This window comes from Danio rerio, chromosome 18 (assembly GCF_049306965.1).
Source record: "Danio rerio strain Tuebingen ecotype United States chromosome 18, GRCz12tu, whole genome shotgun sequence".
Lineage (NCBI taxonomy): Eukaryota > Metazoa > Chordata > Actinopteri > Cypriniformes > Danionidae > Danio > Danio rerio.
Window position 1 is genome coordinate 41,402,392 of NC_133193.1, and position 23,047 is coordinate 41,425,438.

Here is a 23,047-nt window from a genome sequence, read left to right on the forward strand (position 1 = left end):
GCATGTCAAGTGAACAGTGATAAATACAGGTGTCATTAAGCTAAACATCTTTTCTTTTCTTTTACTTTTTTCTTTTCTTTGTATTCAGCCTTTGTGAAAAATAAATTCACTTCAGCATAAAACAAATAAACTTGTTTATAAAAATGCATTATAGTTTAAATTTAAATTAAATACAGGGAGTGCTCTTATGGCCAATTTAATTAGGGCTTAAGTCAAAGTTCCTTTAAGGCAGGCCATTTCACTCGCCGACCATCTTTGAACCGCCTCTCGGGCAGTTTACTTGGGTGTTCTGTCTAAACAGGGAAACCTCAAATTCTCCAAAACTGTTTGCCAAGTTAGGGCGACGTAGTGGCGCAGTAGGTAGTGCTGTCGCCTCACAGCAAGAAGATTGCTGGGTCGTTGGTTCGAGCCTCGGCTCAGTTGGCGTTTCTGTGTGGAGTTCTCCCTGCGTTCACGTGGGTTTCCTCCGGGTGCTCCGGTTTCCCCCACAGTCCAAAGACATGTAGTACAGGTGAATTGGGTAGGCTAAATTGTCCGTAGTGTGTGTGTGGATGTTTCCCGGAGATGGGTTGCGGCTGAAAGGGCATTCGCTGCGTAAAAATGTGCTGGATAAGTTGGCGGTTCATTCCGCTGTAGCGACCCCGGATTAATAAAGAGAGTAAGCCAAAAAGAAAATGAATGAATTAATGAATGAACCCATGACCTGTTAATGTGTCTTTTTTGTTATGACTTTACTTGGAGGGTTACATTATCATTAACTCATTTTTAACCACTTATGAACTCTTGTTTAAACTGTATATTTTGATGTAGACTGAACAAATTTCTATTGTTTTTCAAAGTAAACATGCACTAAAAGGAAGTACATGACCTTTACATTTAAACACAGAAGTTCGTGAGTTAAAAATTAGTTAATAATAATGTGCCCCTCCAACATAAGTCATGACCTACAGTACCAACACAATCCCACAGCAATTTGTAACTTCTTGATTTAGTGGCTAATTTGTATGATATTGTGTGATCTCATCCATACAATTTAGTATGATTTGCTTATCCCCCAGTGACGGTTGGGTTTAGTGGTGGGGTTGGCTGCTACGCCTCCTTTTTGAAATCGTACATTTTCATACTGAACCACTAAGCAGACAAGAAAATGAATGAATGTTTGCCAAGCTTACGATTATTAAATATTTGGAATCACCAATAAAATTAAACAACGCCTGTCTTGTAAGTTTCATTTCTACATGTTCAAGTCAAATAAAGTAGACTTTTTTTTTTCTTTTCTTTAGGCTGCCCGAGCTAATGCGCAAGCGCACTTAAATAGAACAACATCACAACACATATGGGCGTGTTACAAATTCTCATCCTCTGAAAAATTCTTCGTCAGCTTGCGCTGGTCTTCTGAAGTGATTCACAGCTTGATCTTGTTGGTGAATTTCCAGAATCCACAGCAACACTTTGTTTAGAAGTTTGTGAGCTTTTGAGTAATTGTTGTCATGTGATGTGCTTTGACAGGACATACTTTACCTTGCCTTTGTTTCATACTGATTACAAAACAAACACACTTTTGTTTTCAAGTGTAGTTTGTTCATGTAAAAGTACAGATTTAAAGCTTTATGTGGATCTTTTTCTTATGTCTGTGAAGCAATTATTTACTGAGATTCCAGTGTGTTTGTTAACCTCAAAACTGTCATAAAAGCACATGTCTGGTCCCAGCTTTTTCCCCAGACAAATGTGAGTCTATAGCAATCGATGGTTGGCTCCTTTACTTCAATCGCCATATTGACCATTACACTTTTTCCCATTCAAAACTAAACAAGTGATACGTCTTATATATTCTATAGTCTTTGCTTAAGTGATTGCAGAAATACTTATGTTTGAAATGTTCTTACGTTATCATAAACGTATCATATAATATAGTATTATTACTGAAACTTGTGTTGCATGTTTAAATGAACAATCTTTAAATGTATTTATTAAACACAACATTAAGGCCCAATCCCAATTCTATCCCTTAGCTCTTCCCCTTACCCCTACCCCTGGTTTTGCACATTCACATGAAGGGTTAGGGGTGTACCAATTATTTTAGCTAGATAGCTCTTAAAACAAAGATTATTTAGGACCACACTTGAAACCAAGGGGTACAAATATTTCCCAGTAAGGATATGCACAAACTAGTATTTTTGTCATTATTACAAATTTTTACAACTTTCAAGCATATGTTTTAGGGCACATATGGTAAAAAATTTACTTTTCAAGCTGTTTGGACAGATCTGTGTGTTGGTATAGTGTATAAACCGTCATACTGGGGTGATATGAACACACCCAGTCCTTTTTTTTCAATTTAACTACAAAAAAAAAAGGGTCGGCCAATTGGAGCTGTTTTCAAATCGATCGTACCATTACGTAGGTGTGCGATCCCCCCGCCCACCGAATTGATTGACAGCTGGGCGCATTAACATGTTCCGGTAGTCACGTGTATATGTCAACAAGACCAGGCAGACATACGCAAAGCAACCGGGAATAAAAGGTCTGTTCTGTTCGCTAGGATCAGCAATCATCATCAAATGTGATTAAGAGTAAGTTTCACATGTTTAAAGTGTTTTAAAACAGAGTATGTGTGTAATTAATTACAGCGTTTTACTTCAGCTTTACTTCATCAGCACAGCCGCGTGTCAGAACAATTATAAAAGAAGACGCTTCAATCCCGGTTTGTGGAAGTTAAATCAGGTTTATTTTGTAAATTAGCATAACAGATATCCACACAGTACTTGAGGTTAGCCTTAACTAAGCTAAGCGCGCTCTGTCTGTCTGCCTGCCTGCCTGCCTGCCTGCCTGCGTGTGTGTGTGTGTGTGTGTGTGTGTGTGTGTGTGTGCGTGCGCGGGCGCGCGTGTTAACTTTGTAACGATATTGTGTGTAACTCATCAATGCAACTTCACAATACTGATTAGTAAAGGTTAGTTCTTACTGTAGTATCTCACAAACGCTACGTGAGACCTTCTTCCTTTAAGTCTGTCTGTTGTCTGACGCAGCTGAGGGAGGAGGCATGTAGAAATAGTGGGCGGGAAAGACTCGTCTTAAAGGCGCAGTACGACAAAATCACCCCGTGCTGGAAATCAGTATAAAACCGCATCTTGTAATAGGTATAATGAAAAATCTGATGGGTATTTAGATCTGAAACTTTATATACACATTCTAGAGACGCAAAAGACTTATATTAAATCTGAAATAAGGGGTAACCTAGGTGCCCTTTAATACATTCGTAATGACGTTCATGTTTTACCATCATGCTTTAAAAAAAAAAAATAATAATTTAAATATGGATTAAATAAAAATGATCTAATCCATAATAATAACTATTGCATAGTAGTACCACAACATACTTCTGACATCTGACGCACGGTGACACTCAAATACCCTGTCAGAAAAGTCTTGTGGCTGGGAATTAGCTTTTCTTGGGAATATACTGTCTGGTAGAATGTTTATGTTAATGTTGTTTCCGTGTATTTTATTAGATGTATATAGCCACAGTGTACACACAGTACAGGTACAAGCTTATTGTCACATTAAATTGTTATAAAAACATGATACTGTTGCCTTCATTGTTTTCCTGAAGAAAAATGCAAACAGAATAGCGAAAAAATTGAACTACAGCTCCATCGTCAATCTCTTGTTCTGTGTTATTTCTTAGGGGTAAAAACTGAAGCCCTCCCTTTTACACTCTGTTTCAAGGGCCAAGAGGAAGGAATAGGGGTAAAAAAAAAATAGAATTGGGATTGTACCTAAACGACGTGTGACGTGGCATCAGTAGACTCGCTACAATATATATATATATATATATATATATATATATATATATATATATATATATATATATATATATATATATATATATATATATATACAGTATTTACAGTATATTTGAATGCAATCTAAAGTGCATTAATTTTGTTTAAAGTATGTCATAATATTTTCCACATAAACAGTCAAATCCGTGTGTGAAGATGGGAATTATATCAACATTTATATTATCAATACGTAAAATAACTTCCACTTTTATTGCTATTTTATGGATGGAAAAATATGCCCTTCGTCATGGTGCATGGGTAACGCTCATTCTCTTATTTAGTTAAAATTATGGGTGTGTTTTGAGCATATCATGCATTAAACCTAGGAGTCTCATCTCCCATTTCTTTTAACGCTGCGTTCACACTAGACGGGGATGAAGCATCAAACGTGCATGATTTACATGCGAATAGACATCCTGTGGCATGTTTCACAAAAATGAGGCAGCGCAAGTTGAGCACTTTGCGCGCTTGATGCTCGTATCAATCGTATAGCTCGAGTTGGAAAATCTATCTTCAGCGGACATTCGCGTCGCGTTAACCAGTAAGGAGTTTTCTTTTGTAGAGGCATGATTATGACGTAGCACCTGTTGTCGGTGTCTTGTAGGAAAATCTTCTTGCCAACACCAAACAAAACTCATCAAACTGGGCTCAGCTCAGTCAGAAGCACAGCTGAAAACCTCCATCATCAAGGTATAGTTTCTGTAGGAGTTGATGAACTATCAGAGCTGGGAGCACCTCTGAAATCAGGATCTGATGAACTCAGACATGGAGGCAAATGAATCAACGCTGTTTATCAGCGTTCCTAAAGCATATAAAACAGCTATTCTCTCAATAAATCCATGTTAGCCATTTAGCAATGAAGCTAAGGTAACCGGGTTGACAGAAGTCCTGCCCATGATGCGAATACGTGTCAATTGTGAAGAGAATTCGATGCATAAATGAAGCGAATTTGACGCACGAATGAAGAGAGTAAACTCAAAATGTTAACGTGTCTATTTATGCACTAAAAGCGCAATTTATTAAGTCAGTTGCACCATGGCGCATTTGCTATTTACATGGCGGACTTTGTAAGTGGAAAAAACTGAATGCTTCACTGACAGACAATCTGTGCAAGGACAAAGAATGAGCCTTCTCCATTCATCCTTTTTACTTTCTCTTTTGACTTTACTTTTGTGGATAAGGAAACTGTACAAACTCCACTGAAGACATCCATAAGATTACATATTTGATTTTCTTTGTTAGGTGCACAGATTTGTTTCAAAACTATTTCTAAATTTAGTTTTAATTTTCAGCAAATGAATAAACGAACAACAATAATAAAATTTGTTTAAAAAACTGAGTTATATCCAAAACACATCCTATTCTTATGCCCTATATGGTGGTGCTTACGTCTCCAAAACCTGACATGCAGACACATTTAGCTCTGTGCTGGGCCTTAGAGTAGCTTTTAGTTGGTCAATGGCGCAGTCTGTTTCAGTCCCTTAAAATAGCAACAGGCCAACAATGCACCTAACACACCTCCTTTTTAGACCGAAACACCCACAAAGTGGTGCAAATGGATTTGCTATTTAAACAACGTGGCGTGAAAATTAGAGTTGCACTGGTCTGCAAATAGTAACAAATTGTGCCATGCGCGTTCTGTTTCATAGAGCCCTCGGATTGACATTCTTTCTATGTCCATGACATCATAGGGTGAAAGCCCAGCCCATTAGTAATGATCTCTCCCTCATTAGCATAGAATGTTAGTTTCGTTTTAGAATCTGCCACTATGCTGACACATAGGTATTTGTAGCTCCACCTTCTTTGGAAAAGAGCTGGGAGCACAGTCGCATTTGAATGTAAAGTGACAATCACCAAAATGGCCCAATTAGGATCAAAGCCTTACAGGAGGCATTTCAAAGAGTTATAAAATTATTGTTTGTGGGATATTTTGAGCTTGAACCTAAGATACACACTCTAGGGACATCAGGCCATAATAGGTATCCTTTTATTCAATTTCAGTTCAAGTGGTTTGTGAGGCTAATTTGATTTAACTAAAAAAAATTCAAGGAAGCAGCAACATGTGGTACAACAATGCAGTGTAAACGTGCTAAATATTCAGAAACATTCTGCCAGACAACCTTGATGTGCCAAACAATTCTCATGATGAATCACATTTGATGAAAAAAAAAAAAACATATGCTTTTGTACTTTACTCAAAGGTGGCACCCACTGAGCCTCAAAGAGATTATTTTATCACTGTTGCTATTTTATTCCTGATAAAGCCCAGGGGAAATCCATCACTACTGGTGGGAGACTTTCTAAAATACCGTCTCAGAGACATTCAGAAAACAACCCTGACACCGTGTACTGTGTTCTGAGAAACCACTGCCCTGCTCAATAGCCATGGGAACTGTGGTCGTAGGAAGCATTTCAAGGCTTTTGATGGAAAGTCTGCTTTGAAAAGTATTAACCTGATCATGATAATCGCATAAATTATTTGTAGACCAAGCAATGTTGTGCTACTTTTCTCAGTGAAGAAATTTATTAATGTAATGGACATTATATTTCAGGTATTGTTTGTTTTAAGCCGTTGCCTTATATCAACGGTTCAGGCTGGTGGTGGTGTAATGGTGGGGGGAGTTTTTTTTGCACACTTTGGGCCCATTAGTATCAATTGAGCATTGTGTCAACGCCACAGCCTACCTGAGTATTGTTGCTGACCATGTCTATCCCTTTATGACCACAATGTACCCATTTTCTGATGGCTACTTCCAGCAGGCTAATACGATGTGTCATGAAGCACAAATCATCTCAGACTGGTTTCTTGAACATGACAATGAGTTCACTGTACCTAAATGGCCTCCACAGTCACCAGTCTCAATCCAATAATGTACTTTTGGGATGTGGTGGAACAGGAGATTTGTATCATGGATGTTTAGCCGACAAATCTGCAGCAACTGCGTGATATCATGTCAATATATACCAAAATCTCTGAGGAATATTTCCAGTACTTTGTTGAATTTATGCCATGAAGGACTGAGGCAGTTCAGAAGGCAAAAAAGGGTCCAACCCAGAAATAGTAATTTGTAACTTATAAAGTGGCTGCTAAGTGTTTGTGTCAAATACTTATATCTACATATTTAGATTCTCTTCAGATATTTTAGCATTGAAAGAGGAATTAAGCCAAGTTATTTCACCCCAAAGTGAAATTTCTCACCCTTGACTTGTTCCTGAGGTTTATTTTTTGTTCTGTTGAGCACAAAAAAGATATTTTGAAAAAATGCAGAAAACCTTTATCTTAGCATTCATTGGTCCTACTAAAATATATCAGTTTCCAACATTCTTTAAAATATCTTCTTACAGGTTCAACAAAAAAACACTCAAACCGGTTTGGAACAAAATCAAGAGTGAATATTATGGCAGAATTTTCATTTTTGAACCATCCCTTTAACCTTTATAGAAAAAAGAATGTTCAGAAACACGTTCACTCAAAATTGCTGTAAAACTGATTTCATTGTCAGTAAAATTTACAAGAGTACTGTAAATTAAAAAAAAATACAGCTGTGCTGTAGTTTTACCACACAATTGTAATTATTAATTTACAGTGTGCATTTACATTTGACAGTTTTACTAGTACTTTTTACAATATTACTGGCAACATTTCCAAGAGTACTGTAAATTAACAATTTCAAAATTATTGCAGTTTTTCAGCACAATTAAAATTATTAATTTACAGTGCGCATGTAAATTTTACAGTATAACTGGCATTCCAGTATAACTGGAAAAATTTACAAACACACCGTACAGTTTATTAACAATCACAACTATGATGTAGTTTTACTGCACAATTGCAATTATTAATTTCCAGTGTGCATGTAAATTTTACAGTATTACTGGCATTTTGTACAGTATTACTGGCATAATTTTCAAGCGCATTGTAAATTACCAATTACAGCCGTGATGTAGTTTTACCACACAATTGCAAATATTAATTTACAGCGTGCATGTACAGTAAATTTTACAGTATTACTGGCAACATTTACAAGTGCACTGCAAATTTACAATTACAATTTTGATGCCGTTTTACTGAACAATTGTGATTATTAATTTGCAATGCTCTTGCAAATTTGACTAAAATTGCCAGTAATACTGTAAATTTTACAGCATTTTTACAGTGTGTTCATTCATTGGCTATACTGATCTAGAGCTTTGACAATATACACATCCATGAACACAACAAAAAAAATACAGCTACTGAATAATTACTGTAATTTCTTGAAATGTCAAAAGGAAAAATAAATAAAACACATTAATGTCCCAGCTCAAACATGTAGTATTGATATTTTATTATTTCTGCTTTTATTTTATGTTACTACATATTGTAATTTATCATTTAATTGGCAAAGAGGTAATAAGCATCCTCTTGAAAATTCCCCACTCATTCTTATTCTTGTTGTGAAAAGCTCCAGTGCGTTGAGGAATCATTCAGCTTTGTTTTTCCTCTGTCGAAGAGCGTTGGCTGGCATTGGCAGGGTGTTGATGAGGTTTCAGGTCAGCGCCTCCGGCCGTGCTGTTTCCTGCACTGATCTGGGACCTGTCTCACACAAACACAGCTGATTCACATGCACCCAGCACTGCTTCATCTTCAGCAAGAAAACCTCACCAACCCCACAAGGCTTCAGATGCAAAGAAAACGCCTCACACACAAGCAGCGCTGCAGCCCCATCGTCCCTGATGAACACGGCGCGATAATCTCCACCGCTTCACTCAGAAAGATAGAAAAGAAGGCCCTGCGGCGTCCACCTTTCACCCCTTCCCATCAAGCTCTGCCAGTGCCACAGAAAAGGCCGATTACTGCCCAACCAGTGGCTGAATTATACGTTCTCAGCATTTATTTATTTATCTGCTTCCTTTTTGTTTGTGTGTCTTGAAAAGCATCTCAACTAGCACAAGACGAGGCCCCACAGTGCTTCAAGTCTGTTTTCCCCTCCTTCTTTTCTGTCCTTTTTTTTATTTTCTCTTTCTTCACCTCAAGGTTGCCGGCTCTCCATTTACGCACAGTGTGTTTCAAGTTGGTCCAGTAGCTTTAAAAAGCAGAGTTCTCTGGCTGAACCAGCGCCCAACCTTGACACAAAATCAATACTAGGCAAAACTCTTTGAAGAATCACAAATGTAATAAGTGCTGCTACTCTGTTAGGAGCCATTCCTGTACGCCGCCCAAAGAACAGGTGCATGCTGGGATATGGCAAGAGGATGCAATGTGATTTATCTAGTAAACTAGATTTACTAGAATTTGTCTTGCAACTGATTCATTGAGTCTACTCAGCAGAAAACCTGAAATAGTGTTGATTTAAATGTTTGCCATGCAAATAAATGCCACACATTCAGCAATAATATTTTAACCTATAAAATATTATTGAATTAATTTAATTTAATTTTTATTTTATTTGCAACATAGGCTGATTGGAATCACTTCACTTCACTTCAGACGATGGGCCCATTCATACACCTGGTGCAATAAGGCACAAGATGTGTTTGACGCGATTTGTTGCTTTTTTCAGACCAGTGCAACCCTAATTTTCATGTTTTGCGCCATGTTGTTTAAATAGAAATTCCATTTGTGCCACTTTATGGACTCATGGGTGTTCCGGTAAAAAAAAAAAAAAAGAGTTGTGTTAAGGCGCATTGTTGGCATGTTGCTATTTTAAAGAACTGAAATAGACTGACCAACTAAAAGTCCAGCGCAGAGCACATTAGCACATTGCTTAACACACAGGATGTACAGCAATACAATATCTTTACATTAAAAAAAAAAGATTAAAAGATTAAAAATATATATTTTTTCTAGATAAATATTTTTAAAAATACCTCCATGCCTTCTTTACCGATGGAATGTTTTTCAATTTATTCATGGAATCTGGATTTTTAAAATGTATTATTATTATTATTATTCATTCATTTTCTTGTCGGCTTAGTCCCTTTATTAATGCCATCTCTGGGAAACATCCACACACACATTCACACACACACTCATACACTATGGACAATTTAGCCTACCCAATTTACCTGTAACGCATGTCTTTGGACTGTGGGGAAAACCGGAGCACCTGGAGAAAACCCACGTGAATACATGGAGAACATGCAAACTCCACACAGAAACGCCAACTGAGCCGAGGTTTGAACCAACGACCCAGCGACCTTCTTGCTGTGAGGCGACAGCACTACCTACTGCACCTCTGGATCGCCTATTATTATAATAATTATTATTATTAATATTGGCAGTATTATTTTTTATATGCATATTTATATTTGTTTTAATAAAAACAAGTTTAGTTTTGTCCATCTGTCGGGTTTTAGAGACGTATGGATCACCACATGGGGCATAAGAACAGGACTTTTGTTTGGATATAAGTCAGTTTTTTGACCACACTTCGTCATTATTGTTCATTTATTTCTTTGCTGGAAATGAGAACTGAATTTAGAAATAGCTTTGAAAGAAATCCTTGCGCCTTACAAACAAAATATGTAGACTAATGGGTGTCTTCAGTGGAGGGGTGCAGATAATCTGTTTAACTCGCTACAGAAGCGTTCATGTAAATAGAAAATGTGCCATGGCACAATGCAACTGACTCTTAAAGGGAATGGGCGATTGGACTCTGATTGGTTTAATGCAAGTTATGCTAAAACACACCCATAACTTATTAAGCGAATAAGTACAACCTTGTTGTGACTTACAACAAATGCTAAGCGCATTTTTTCGGTCCTTAAAATAGCAAAAGTGGATTTAGAACCTGCCCTATATGCTTTTGTGCCATGCGCTTTAGACGTTGTGCCTATATAATAAAAATAAAGCCCTATATGTTTGTGAAACTGCAAAAAATGTACTTAAACATACATATGACTGCAGTTTCTAAGTAAATTGAATGTAACATTCAGTGTGATACCAACAACTTTTTTTTCTTTTCACACTTATGATATTTTCAAAAACATATTATCGATATGCCCTGACTTCTCATGGATGTTTACAAAAAGGACATGTATCTGTAATGTAAAACAAAACGTACTGAAATTAATTTCAGATTTGCTAAAAAATATAGACAGTGCCCCTTAGTCATTTTGACATCTGCCTATTTTTTTTTCAGAGATTGATGGTCAGTTCATGCCTGTCATGTTGTTACATAATGCATTTTAAAGTCATTAACAACCTTAAGTGTTACTCAATAATATCATATCCTCTCCTGGTAAGGGATTACTAAACCATAAATCATGCATGACCAATATTTATTTTTGGCCTATGTATATATACACAACAGTTCTGTCTGGTTTGTGAATCTGATTGGTTGATAATTGTGCGTTATTCTGCAATATTACAACTTGTACAGCCTCCTTACCCTTCTGTATTACTTTGCCCACATAGAGTGACAGTAGATAAATAAACTCACTACAGTTTGACAAATATCGCAGCTCTTGGACAACATGATGTACTTTTGAGGCTTTTTTTTTAGGCAAGAATGTAGTTGTTTAAATTGCAATAATGCAGTTTATTTATAAGTATAGTGCCTGTGTTAAAGATTTATAATTTCTGAGATACAGCGCATCGGCAGACATTAACCTGTCATAGAGCAGAACAAACACGGTTGAAGTTGTCCATGCACAAGATGGCGACAGAGACCACATAATAAGCACATAGAGAAGAAAAGATCAGCGTATTTTCAAGCTACAGCTGATCAAATCATAATTAAATTGGTGTGACACACTAAGTGGATCTCTTTCTTTTTTATGCTGTAGTGCTGTATTTATACCATAGTAATTTTAGTGTATTGAGTGTGAGATGAGACTCACATATCAGAAATATATTATGTATTCCATAGTCTGTTGAAATTCTTTATTCTGACTGTCCTGGGATATACGGGGCTTCTGGTCACCCTTTCGGGGGCAAAACCAGGGATATTAAAATCTTTGACAGGTCTATAGTGTACAAAATGAGGCATTCAAGGAAGTTTGCGAGACTTGGTTTTATGTAACTCACCCCAGTTGTTGGTTCCAAGTTGTCTTTTAAATTCTGAAACAAAATAAAAAGAACATGGCTTAGCATCGAATGTTCCCCTAGCAACATAAATAAATACATTCGTGTGGAAAAAATTCTACCTTACACTGAGCTCTCTGTGGTGCCTCTTCCTGGCAACAACAACTGCAGTAATTTCTATTGAAACATTTAAGACATTGCTTTTTAGGTGTTAAATAATGGTGCAAACATCTATAGTTTGAGGAGTCCACACATTTATAAATCATTTAAATACTCCCCTCCCATAAAAAATGAATCTTACTGGGAAACCCAAATTCATATTTAATAAGGTCAGGTGCAAATATAGTTGTGTCCACATCTTTGCAGCTCTGATTTTCTTTGGGCATGTTTAATAAATTGTAAGAAGTTTTCCACATAGGAAAGTTAGGTTGCTGCCGGAAGTGGTGTTAGTGGGTTCAGTAGGTAGCGCTCAACTTGTGGTCTGTATGGGTCCTAACACCCAGTGTATTGATGGGGACTCCATATGCAGCCAAAGTGAGAAGACAACACATTTGATATTTGTCATCACTAATTCTTTCACGTCTGCTTGGTGTGTCACTGGCCTAAATTGCCTTCAATAGGCATCATAGAGTTTTTAGATGTAAGTTGAAAACCATTTAACCATTCACAGAAACAAAAGCATGTGACATCCTTGTGTCATAAGAGAAAATACGGCAGAAAGAAAAAGAGCTCTATAGATTCATGATTGACATCCTCTGTCAACCTGACACTTGTAAGTGTAAAGAAAATAACACATCTCAGTCAACAAAGCATTAGAGACATTTGAACTTGACATTGATTGTTTACCCGACAATGATGCTCATAATTGTGAAATCGTACAACACAGGAAACATCAGAACCGCACTGAAATATGACACATTCCTGACAACATTCCCCAAAGATTGTGGTCCTTTGGTGCCTGAAAAGAAGGAAAGCGGAATGAGTTTCATGTAATCGTTTCAGAGGTCACGTGATCAGGGCTCGCTCCCATTTTTGATCAATATCTGCGTTTTTAAATATCTCACGGCTGGGATGCGATATTCCAGGCATGCCACTGCGAAAACAGATCAATGGGCTTCACATTGAAGCCATCCGGCATTCTGTTTTCAAATACAATTAAACTGTCTTATTCAGCACAGTCAGAGACATTGAGCAAACGGCCAGGGATTGACTTGTGTTTTATCAAAGGGAAGTCCAACAGAAGGGCTTCGGGTGGGAAAAGGAGGGAGGCTGGGCTTTCCAGGATTATATATGTTGCTCCACTTTGTTGTTTAAACCTCCTGACCTCTGTTGGCGTTGGAGGATTGTTGGATTCTGGCTTCCGTTATCAACTCAGCATGCCTGTTAAACAGTGGCCACTACTGTGCTAAAACACGTAGTTATCACAGTGCAAATAATATGTTGTTTGTAATATTAACAGGCTAGTGGGTGGACACAAAATCTGATATGATTATAATTCACTAAATTACAAATACTCACAGATGTTTATTCATCAATTCCTACATTTTCTATCAGCTTAGTACTTTTATTCATCAGGGGTCGCCACAGCAGGATGAACCGCCAACTTATCCAGCATATGTTTTACACAGTGGTGCCCGTCCAGCTGCAACCCAGTCCATACACACTCATACACACACATAAACTACTCATAGATATGTAAGTCTCATTTATTACTTGTGTTATTTCCAGTGCTATATCACGTTAAGTTATAACTTTTTTTAATTAAGTTGCTAATTTCCATGAATTTCTTTTGTACATTTAAGTATGTACTTCTCATCCCCCATGGATGGGTGGCTTTAGTGGTGGCCTCCTTTCATAGAACTTTGTTCGACTAAACATCTACGAGCCTCTAAACTGTCAAAACGTAAAATAGTTACGTTTCCATGTGGGATCAGACTGTTAATGCCTGTTATTGACCCAAAGTCATCAATTCGTTTAGTAGTTTATTTTATCAATCTATGGGGCATGTCCAAAAACCAGCATTATCCAACCAAGGTCGCAAGTTCTGTCATACAGTCATTGTTTGTTAATTTGGTGATTCCCAAAACTGCCGTTCCAACGAACATTCGCAAACTGGGTCGCAAACTTGTACACTTGCAACTACACCTTTAGAGCTGTAGTTAGATGCATAGTTAGTGGTTGTGTTCTATTACCAGTTATCTACCCCCCCTTATGTCCTATTCCTTTCAAATGTTACAACATTTAAACTTTGAATGATAAAAAAAAAAAAAACACACACACACATTACAAAGTCATCTCTCTTAGGTGTAATTTACTTTCAAAGTATTTTTTACAGTATTTTTAAGTATTTTACAAAAAATATCCTACTTACACATAATAAAATAAATAATAATAATAATAATAATAATAACAATATTTATTACTGGTGAAGCAGTGGCGCAGTAGGTAGTGCTGTCGCCTCACAGCAAGAAGGTCGCTGGTTCAAACCTTGGCTCAGTTGGCGTTTCTGTGTGGAGTTTGCATGTTCTCCCTCTGTTCGCGTGGGTTTCCTCCGGGTGCTCTGGTTTCCCTGACAGTCCAAAGACATGCGGTACAGGTGAATTGGGTAGGCTAAATTGTCCGTAGTGTATGAGTGTGTGTGTGAATGTGTGTGTGGATGTTTCCTAGAGATGGGTTGAAGCTGGAAGGGTATCCGTTGCGTAAAAAGTTGTTGGATAAGTTGGCGGTTCATTTCGCTGTGGCGACCCCTGATTAAAAAAGGGACTAAGCCGACAAGAAAATGAATGATAACTATTATTATTATTATTATTTATTCACTACACTGTTCTTTTCCCAAACGATGCATCGTAGGCTACTACGGCAGTTCAGTTGCGAGTTACGTTGTTGTTTGGGAAATGCACCTGTCTGATAGACCGACATGATCTAATGAGAAAAAAATACATTTTTTACTAGATTTTGTGTACATTTAGATGATGTTAATTGTAATATAATGAGGCATGCACATGCTTTTGCAAATGTTAGATTAGAATCATATGAATAAGCCAATATTTGCCAAAACATTACGTAATTATTGTTTTTCTTCACTTTTTATTATTCTTGTTTACATTTGTTGTATGCAGTAGGCCTATGAATTCTCATCTTGTTATATCAACATGTAGCATTTTCATCAGAATGCATTTTGAAAACAAACTGTTTTTGCAGATATACTTTAATATTTCTTTCATTCATTCATCTTCCATTGGTTTAGTCCCTTACTTATAAGGTGTCACCAGAGCAGTATGGACCACCAACTATTTCAGTATATGTTTTACGCAGCAGATGCCTTTCTAACCTCAACTCAGTGCTGGGAAACACCTATACACTCCCACATTTACGCATGCACTTATTCACTAAGGCCAATTTTGTTTACCCAAATTACCTATAGCACATGTCTTTGGACTGTGGGGGAAACCGTACCAGCCAGAGAAAAAACAATAATAACAATATATGATCATGGGCAACAAAAGCAAAAAATAAAAAATAAAATTACAAGATTAATTTTATTTATTTATTTATTTATTTATTTATTTATTTATTTATTTATTTATTTATTAACTGAGATTAATACATCACCATGCTGAATAAATAAGTCTTTTATTGATGTATACTTTCTTATGAAATAAAAATATTGGGCAGAGATACAACTATTTGAATATCTGGACTATGAGGCTTGAAAAAAGTTTAAAACACTGAGAACATTTAGGAAAAAGTTGTCTAAATAAAGGTTTTTGTAATGCAAATTATTAGTAATAAAATAAAATAAATAATAGTTTGGATATATTTAAAGTAAAATAAATCTTCAATATCTTCAATTGTTAATTAACATTCTAATTTTGGCATAAAATAAAAATCAATCATTTTAACCCATGCAATGTATTTTTGGCCCGTGCAACATACTGTAAGACTGGTTCTATAGTCCAGGGCCACACATGATAACAAAAAGTTAACAAAATGAAGTTTACTGAACATCTTAAAAGTGTTTTAAAACTGTATATAGTTTATAATACACTCTAATATTGATTTAACAAGATTACATTGAAAAGTGCACTTAATTGTACTGAATGTGCAGTACATATTGTACTTTCAATCTTAAAGTACATTAAAAAAAACTATACAGGAACATTAATATTATGAGTGAAAGGCTACTTACAGCAAGTGCACTTATAAAGTAAACTTTCTCTACAGTTTGATACTGACAGGAATAGTTAAAATGCACTTTTGTAATCATATCATTTAATATTTTGTAAAGATTAGTCATACTTCATTGAATTTAGAAGTACATGTTTTATATAATGGTATAATAGATGCTGCTGTGATGTGAAAACAGAATCATTTAGCCCAAATAAACGTATAAATGATCAGCGCATATAAAACGTTTTACAACAGACTAACATAAGTAATAGTGAAACATGGTAAACACATTGTTATTTTAGAGTAATGTTGATAGAGCCCAGTATAAAAGAACCAATTCTGAAAGTAAAACCTATAAAGTAAACTGATGCACTGCCCCAGCTTTGCATGTTCTCCCCGTGTTCACATGGGTTTCCTGCAGATGCTTTAGTTTCCCCCTTAAGGTCAAGACTTGCACTATAGGTGAATTAAGTAAGCTAAACTAACCATCGTTTATGAGTGTGAGAGTGTATGGCTGTTCCCAGTAGTGGGTTGCAGCTGGAAGGGCATCTGTTGTGCAAAACATATGCTGGATAAGTTTACAGTTTATCCCACTGTGGCAACCCCTGATAGGATTAAGCCAAAGAAACACAAATAAATGAATGAATAGAAATGAATTTGCAAACTGGAATATGAAACAATGGAATGGTCAATGAAATGTTCAAAATGGAATAAAAAATATGGTTTTGTCCAATGACGACACAGTTTAAAAATAAAATTGTATTAAATAAGATTAAATTAATGTACATTTATATAAATTATTAATTCATTCATTCATTCATTCGTTCATTCATTTTCTTTTCGACTTAGTCCCTTTATTAATTAGGAGTTGCCACAGCAGAATGAACCGGCAACTTAACCAGCATATTATTGCCTTTTCAGCTGCAACCCATAACTGGGAATCACCCATACACACTCATTCACACTCATACACTACGGCCAATTTAACCAACCCAATTCAGGTGTACTGCATGTCTTTGGACTGTGGTAACCAACGCGAACACAAGGAAAACATGCAAACTCCACACAGAAATGCCAACTGGCTCAGTCAAGGCTCAAACCAGCGACCTTCTTGCTGTGGGGCGAGAGCGCTACCCCCTGCGCCACCATGCGCCTGTACATGACAACTTTAATATGAAAATAATGATTAAGAAAAAAGGAAGAAACTGAAAAACAAAACACAAGACATCACTTCTACTTTATAGGCCGTTCTTTTATATCTGATCAAAATGGCAATTATTATAACCATTCTAACCATTTTTTTTACCTTTTTTTTTTTTTTTTTTTTGACTGTGGAAGTAAAAATAAATGGATGAAAATGATATAACCTCTCGTTCTCTGTCAGACTGCAGAAAGAGGAAACAGTTTCGGTGGACACAACAATCTGCATTATCTTCTGATACTATGAAATAATCCCTGTCTGTCTCCTCTTTTCTCTCTGGCGCTCTGCATTTATCTGTATTGTATTTTACGGCCTTTTCTTCTTCTCCTCTGCTGTCTTCTCCTATTGATTTTCACTTATAGGTTTTCATCCCTTTCATTCCAATTTGAGTCAGGCAAACGGCGCAGAAACCCTGAACCCCTCTCTCTCTCTTTCTCTTTGTCTGGCTCTCCCTCTCTTTTCAGTGGAAGGCCATAGTGCATTACTTAAAGTCCTGCATTGAACCGCAGGTGTTTAGAATTGCCCTTCTCATTTTAACACCCAGCAAGATACAGTAAGATGTCTGTTTCAAGAGTTACAACCTTGACATAAAGCACCATATATATTAGGGTTATGGCCACATCATAGTTTATTATTGTCTAAATCTTACAAAGGTGTAGATCTGTGTCAAAATTGACCGATTTGTTTTAACTGCTCTTATATTAGCACAATATATATATATATATATATATATATATATATATATATATATATATATATATATATATATATATATATATATATATATATATATAAATTCACCACCAAACTTTTATTCAACATTCTGTAGAACAGAAGCAGTGTTTAACATGAATTTATAGAATTAAACAGAAAATTACTGCAGTAAAAATACAAATAGAAATAAAACAAAATGGACAATAGAAAAAAGAAATCAAAATACTTTGTTTCATTCCTATAGAGGAATTATCAATTATCAACATACGTCAGACATGACGTCACACGGGTTCCTGGTTGCAAAATTCGAGTCCGAAACTAGAAAACTTAACTTTTACTGTACACCACACTGCTTTTAATGCCAACCGCAGACGTGTATGGCTAAAAGGAAGCTGAATGAAACGGCAACCTAATTAAAACTTTTCATTTCATATCAGGTAAGTTCACGCTATGCTGAATAATACACATTACTCGTTTTTTGCTAAAAATGAAATGTAAAAGTGTAAGTTCACATACCCTGCCGTACAGGTGCAGGTCGCTGTCAGAATGCAGTTTTGCTTGTTTATGATTACCCAGGCCTTGTATTGCTCCGTCTTTTTTCCTCGTCTTTGGCTAGGCAGAACCTCAGTTTTAGTTTTGAATCTGGTGATCATGGAACAATATTTCTTGCACATGACCACACAGAACAAACTGTTGGCATCCAAAGACGTGTAGGCCTTTAGCTTCTCTCTTGTAAAAACACTTGGAGCTTCAATGAGATTGTATATTTTGGGCTGGATGCTTGGCCATTTCGTCTTATCCAATATTATGAGGGTGCTATCGCAAATGGACCTGTTAGCCAAACGCAGCTCACTTTAACGTTCATTTTCTCAAATAACTGTGCTTATCACTGGGTAACAAGCTGGGTAACAAGCTGTTATAATATTATTTTTTTTATTATTAATGTTTTATTATTAATATTTTTTTGTTATTAATGTTTAATAACATTATGTTAATAATATCTGTAATATGTAATCAATATAACTTATTTCTAAGACGACAACAAACTCTGTATCGCATTGGATTCCATTCCCTCGCTGTAAATGCAAGACTTCCTGATTTTTTCTGCAACCTCGCTGCACGCACATCTTAATTGTTCACAAACATGGTAATTTGTCTATAGGCAGCTCCTAAAAGAACTATCACAGGGTCTGACTAAAGAGATTGAAATTTTAATCCATCTGAAGGATTTATCAACCAGCAAAGCACAAACAAAATGGTATCCTTTCCACTAGTTATTAAAAGTGCTCCTGCTAGACTCAGAGATAGGTTGAAAGAAAGAAAGAAAGAAATCCAATGTTATCTCAAGGATATTCCTAACTTTTTGATTTAGTGGCTAACCCATATGAATTCATATGATTCCATTCATACAATTTAGTATGAATTGCTTATGTCCAATGACGATTGGGTTTAGGGGTGGGGTTTGGTACGACTAAAGTCATATGAATTAGCCCCTACACTGACAAAACGTAAAATATTTATGTTTCCTTGTGAGATCAGGCTTGAGGATCGGCACATAAGCGCAGAAAAGAGATGTGTACCTGCAAAAGACATTCTTCAGTCTGAAATGTGTGTGTGATTAGGTTGGAGTGGTGTGCATGGGAATGTTTTCTGTCTGATGGATGAATATAGTCTGGATATATATGAATATAGTTGGAGTGTGCCTCAATCTCCGCCTCAGATAAACAGCACAGTGATAGGCATGAAGGAAGTGGATCTCAGGTAACGTTTGTGAGAAATACTACACTAAGAACTTTACCAATGATTATTTTATGTTTTTGTTGTGGAGTTTGTGTGTGAGTCATCATTCTCATCGACTCACTGTGTGGTTACAAAGTTCATGTACACACACGCACAGATTCACACAAGGCGCACGTTTTTGTACGGTAAATGTGACAGGATACACGTTAATATCCACTGCTGTATGGATCTCTGTTATGTCAATGTACAAAATAAACCTGATTTAACATCCACAAACCAGGATTGAATCGTCTTCTTTCATAATTGTACCGAGACCCGGCTGTGGTGATAAAGTAAAGACAGTAAAATCACTGTAATTTATTACAAACATGCACTGTTTTAATAACATTTAACTTGTAAAACTCATTCTTGGTCACATTTAATGATGACTCATGATCACAGAGAACTAAACAGATCTTTTTTTCCAAGTTGATTTGCGCACGTCCTGTCTTGTTGATATGATTATATGCAATACTTATGCATTATGTTAATACGCGGCTGTGAATCAATTCCGTGGGTGGGGAAACCACACTGCTATGTCAAATTGTGGTGAGCCTCAAAATGAGAGAGATTTGGATCATATTTTAAGGTCAGGAGATTTCAAAAAAAGAGACTTATTGTCTTTGTATTAATCCATTATGACTGTAGACACACTTTACCTGCACAGAATTCTTTCCAAACAGCTTACAAAAGATGATTTTCATCATAGGTGCCCTTTAATAGATATGAATAAGAAGCTAATTGGGAGTTTATTTAGCTACAAGTAGATAATTAATGGTAGACATGCACACACACACACACACAAACGCGCACGCACGCACGCACGCACGCACACACACACACACACACACACACAGTCAATAGACTGTGTCATTAGGTATTTGATTGAGACATATTAGTGTATTGTTACATCCATATACACTCTTGTTTCTGAATTTAGACACTAAGGGCCCTATCATACATCCTGCGCAATAAGGCACAAGACGTGTTTGGCACAATTTGTTGCTATTTTCTGACCAGCACAAATAATTAAAGCATTAAAATGTTTCAAAAATATATTATTTTTTCACATCAATTTAAAAACCACTACCTCCATGCCTTCCTCATGCCTCCATGTCTTTTTTTCATTTTTTTTTCAATTTGCATTTGTTAATTGTTGTTATTATTATTAGCAATATTATTTATTATATATATATATATATATATATATATATATATATATATATATATATATATATATATATATATATATATAAAACAAGCTTAGATTTGTCCACCTGTCAGGTTTTGGAGAAATATGCATCACCATATGGGGCATAAGAATAGGACGTGTATTTGGATATAGCTAAATAACCACATTTCGTTTTTATTGTTCTTGAATTAGTTTGCTGGAATTTAGAACTGTAATTAGAAATAGTATTTGAACAAAGTGGGCTAATGGATGCTTTCAGTGGAGTGTGTACAACATTGTTTCCTTATCTACAAAAGTAAAGGAGTAAAGAGTAAAAAAGTAAAGAAAGGATAAAGTAAAGAGGCTAAATAGAGGAGGCTCATTCTTTATCCTTGAACTGCAGATAGTGTTCTAAAATAGCAAAAGTGGATTTGTACACCCCATTAATGCTTTTGCGCTAGCGCTTTAGACCTAGACAAAAAAATAAATAAATAAAGCCTACATTTTGTTTTCTTGATGACATTACACAAATACATAACACTATATTTGTACGCATAAGTGATAATTTGTCATAACACAGCAATATTTTAGTAGCCAAATTGCACACAAAAATACCATGTTTTCAGAAAGAGCCATATTTTCTGTTGAAGACTGACATGTTCTCTATGAACTTGCATGGAAGACGGAAATGCAAAGAAAAAAAAGAGAAAAAAAAAAAACCTCCTTTCATGGTTGACAGAAAACCATATCAATGCTTGAAATGCCATTACCATCAGTAAATAATTCCTTTTTTTGCCCAAACTCTTCCTATAAGTGTGGCAGTGGCTGTAAATGAGTACTTTTGTTTGTCAGTAAACTGTGAGTGGAGGATGTGGACAGAGCACTAAACAGGCTCTGCTGATGGACAGAGAAACCATTAACACCAGCGCCAAGGTCACGCCGGGATGTTTCCTTGTGTTTGTGATGGACAAATTAAGACTCACTCCAGCACTCCCATCATGCCTTTGGGACCCTCCCCCTGGACTCCTCCTTTGCCCATTAACAAGTTGATTGAAAGCTATCCAAACGACCCAAACAAAAGACTCTTGCCACTGCCACCATCTCGTTCATCCCCAAATATCTTTCAGGGAGCCATTTCCTGACATCAAGGGGGCCGGACGAGGCCGGGGGGCAGATTGCCCTGTGACACCAGCTCGCTATTGCCTCCTCGTAACCACAGTGTCGTGTCCAGCCGGGTGGACGTGTTATTTTTCCGCGCGCACCCTCCTTCCCCCTTGTAGTCCTGTATTAGCAGCCATTTTGAGCTCCACACTGCTATTATCCAGCTGATGGCTCTGACATGTTGATCATATACGAGAGAAAGAAAATTGATTTCCTCAACAGCAAACACGGTCCAATCTTCCCAAGCCAGTAATTTTACCACCACAACAAAATAAAAGGGTAATCTTGCCCCAGGAGAGAGGAGGAGAACAGCACTCTGAAATAAACGGGGCAAGAGAAAAAAGGAGCTAAATAAAGGGAGAGTTTGTGGAAGGATGATGATGATGATGAGGGTTTTGGGGTGACACTTTGACAGATGGACAGACGGAACGTCGGACAGACAGACGTGTGTAATGTCCCACCGACCGACCAGAGAGCCACTGCTGTGTGCTGTAATTCGGATCGTTTACTGAGAACCGTACAAACAGAACAGCTCTCGCTAAAGGTTTTAAAGGGTTTAGCGTCGCTCAAATGCAGCAATCTGAGTGGCTTAGATATCAGGGTTCCTTTTATTCTCTGTGTACTTTAGAGAGAAAAAATAAAGAAAAGAAACTCAATAAATGTAGAAGAAATGGGGCAGGTAAAGTGTAATATAGAGAAAATCAGTTTATAATGTTCCACTATAGAGTTAAAATCTGGTGTAGTTGTGGCTTGTAGTTGGGATTTTTTTTCTTTTTTATTAGCTTAACATTGATGTTTGATTTCTGACACTCATTTCAGACTTTTTGATCAAGTGACCTTTCACTTTCCTTGCATTGTTGTTTGTTTGCCTATGTTAGTTTTGGCCAATTAATCTAGGCCGATTGTTTTCTTTTCATTTTATTTGTAGGACTTTTATTTGTTTTCTTGCTTGCTTTGGTTTTAAATGGTACAATAATTGTTTGATTGAGCATGCAATTAC

The 23,047-nt window shown here is 36.5% G+C and overlaps 1 long non-coding RNA gene across 2 annotated transcripts in view; it reads left to right on the top strand.

Annotated features, from left to right (window-relative positions):
• Nucleotides 1–23,047, top strand: part of LOC141378759 (uncharacterized) — a 108,436-nt gene that overhangs the window by 79,708 nt on the left and 5,681 nt on the right. The gene's annotated exons all lie outside the window — the stretch shown is intronic.